The sequence below is a fragment of the Otolemur garnettii genome, unplaced genomic scaffold, assembly GCF_000181295.1.
Source record: "Otolemur garnettii isolate 467f Iridium unplaced genomic scaffold, OtoGar3 scaffold00065, whole genome shotgun sequence".
NCBI classification, from domain to species: domain Eukaryota; kingdom Metazoa; phylum Chordata; class Mammalia; order Primates; family Galagidae; genus Otolemur; species Otolemur garnettii.
The window spans coordinates 545,402-548,204 of NW_003852460.1; positions in this window are offsets into that span (position 1 = coordinate 545,402).

Here is a 2,803-nt window from a genome sequence, read left to right on the forward strand (position 1 = left end):
CCTTCCTTCCTTCCTTCCCTCCCTCCCTCCTCCTCCCTTTCTTCCCTCATTCCTTCCTTCTCTCCCTCCTCCCCTCCTTCCTTCCTTCCTTCCCTCCCTCCTTCCTTCCTTCCCTCCCTACCTCCTCCCTTCCTTCCTTCCCTCCCTCCTTCCTTCCTTCCTTTGTTTTCTTTCCTTCTTTCTCTCTCTCCCCTCCCTCCCTCCTTCCCTCCTTCCTTCCCCCCCTCTCTCCCTTTCTCCCTCCTTCACTTTCTTCCTTCCTTCCTTCCTTCCTTCCTTCCTTCCTTCCTTCCTTCTTCTCTCTCTCACTTTCTCTCTCTCTCTCTTTCTTCCTTTCTCTCTGTCTTTTTCTGTCTTTCTTTCTTTTCCTCCCTGAGTAGAATGCTGTGGCATCAACATCTTACAGCAACCTCAGATTCCTCAGCTGAAGTGATCCTCCTGCCTCATCCTACAGAATAGCTGGGACTACAGGCGCCTGTCACCATACCCAGCTAGTTTTTCTATTTTTAGTAGATACAGGGTCTCCTTCTTGCTCAGGCTGGTCTGAAACGTCTGAGCTCAGGTAATCCACCTGCCTCAGCCTCCCAGAGTGCTGGGATCACAGGTGAGAGCCGCCACACCCAGCCAAGGATGTGGCTTTGTAATGACACATTTTCAAGAGAAAATATTGGTGATGGTGATTGAATCCTGACTTGACATTTCATGCAAGCCCCATGAGCTCTGACTCAAGCTGTACAATTGTGAAGCAGGAGCCAGCCAGGTGGAGTGATGTGGAGTGATGTGTCTGAGATACAGGATTCATCTCAACAGCTGATGGAGTATCAGTCAACAAGCAGCCTCTGCTGCTAAGGGCACTCCCAGATGTTCCGCACTCTGCATGGTGCTCAGAACGTGAAAAAGAAACATGGCCTTCATACGACCATCGCAGGTATCGCCTGAATACTTGGGGTAAGATCGTGACACAAGCAACTCAGCATCTGTCCAAGGATCCAGTGAATGCAAAGACCAGCAGATGGTTTGGTGCTGCAAGGATGGCACTCACGTGCCCGGCACTTCTGAGGAGCAGATTAAGTGGTCACCCCTCTGGTATGGCCCACAAACATTCAATGTCCTTCATGTGGAGAAGGGAAAAGTGGACATAGGTCTTGGGGGCACACTTAGGTCCTGCCAGGGTGTTTCCAAATGTTTCCTCTATCAGACGGTGCTAAGGAACACAAGTTATACCCAGGCATAGAGACCACCAATCTTGCTAAACCTTCCAGCTGGGGCACTGCAGGGGGACAGTGTGGGGCCATTGAAGCTGACACTGTGACCTGGGCACCCGTCCCCCACGGGTAGCCTCCCAGCTTCCCAATGAAACCACCTCAGGCCGCCTTTCTATTTCCAAGGCTCATGGAATTTGCAGAAGGGAGCACAAGCTGGTCTACCTGGTCACTGTTACTGCTGAAAGTGTCACCAGCAACCTACCTGCTGGCGTCCTCTGTGACCCTGTTGGCTGTGCAGAGTCTCTTGCTCCACCCTGACCTGCTCATCAGAATCTGCATTTTAACAAAACCAACTGAAGAATGTATGAACAAACTGCTGTGTGTACACCACAGAGTATTATTCAGCACTAAAAAAGATGGAGACTTTACATCTTTGCTATTAACCTGGATGGAGGTGGAACACATTCTTCTTAGTAAAGCATCCCAAGAATGGAGAAGCAAGAATCTATGTCCTCAATTCTAATTTGAAGCCAATAGATGAGCAAATACACATCTTCATAAGAGAAATAAATCAATCCAAGGTGGGGGGCAAAGTTTTTAAGGCCGGGCGCAGTGGCTCACACCTGTAATCCTAGCACTCTGGGAGGCCAAGGCGGGTGGATTGCTTGAGCTCAACAGTTGGACTTGAAGTGGGAGGTGGGGGAACAAGGGATGGGGAGGAAAGAAGATGGGGGGGTCACAGTGTGTGGCTCATGTCTTGGGGGAGGGACACAATTATAAGAGGGACTTTACTGAATAAATGCAACCAGTGTAACCGAATTCTTTGTACCATCATTGAACCTGAAACAATAAAATAAAATAAATAAAAAAGAAAGTTTAAAAAAAAAAAAAAACAACCCTGGGGAGAATTGGCAGTACCGGCTAGAGTTTTTGAATTCCTGCAAGAATGATTCCTAAAGAGTTGTGCACCAATCTGATCAGAGCCATCCTAGGTAAGCCCACGTCTCCTGAAAACACACATCTCCCTAGAAGGAAATCGCCAGCACTTTTTGAAACCTGTTGCTCCAACAAAATTGATTTGTCTGATTAGAGGGTGCTGTGAGGAGTAAGCAAGATGCTAGAATCCACCCCTTTCCTACAGAATAGACGTTGCATTAATGAAAACAGGGCATTGTGGAAAGGACAAGCAGGATGAATATTCAACTAAAGTGGTTCTAATTAAACCTTGGAGTAGAAGCAGACAAGACCAGATTGTTGGCCTGTTGTAGAAAACTGGAATAGTTGAGTAAAACACGACCTTGAGAAATTTTGCCGGCCTGGGAAAGAGAAGAACGGAGGAGGTGAAATTATGGAAGAAAGTTTAAGAGACTGGGAAGACCCATCTGATGCGTCCAACCCAGGCACAGAAAAAACTTCACAAAGACAGGTGCATGCCGGAAATGGCAGACCTCACACTCCAGAATCAATAAACCTATTGATAATCTATGAAGAAAAAAGTGCACTAAATTATAGGCAAGGATGAGGCTATCTACATGCACTCTGGTTGGTTAATTGAATTTTAAGGGTGGGGAAAAAATCTTGTAGGCATTGAGAAGAGA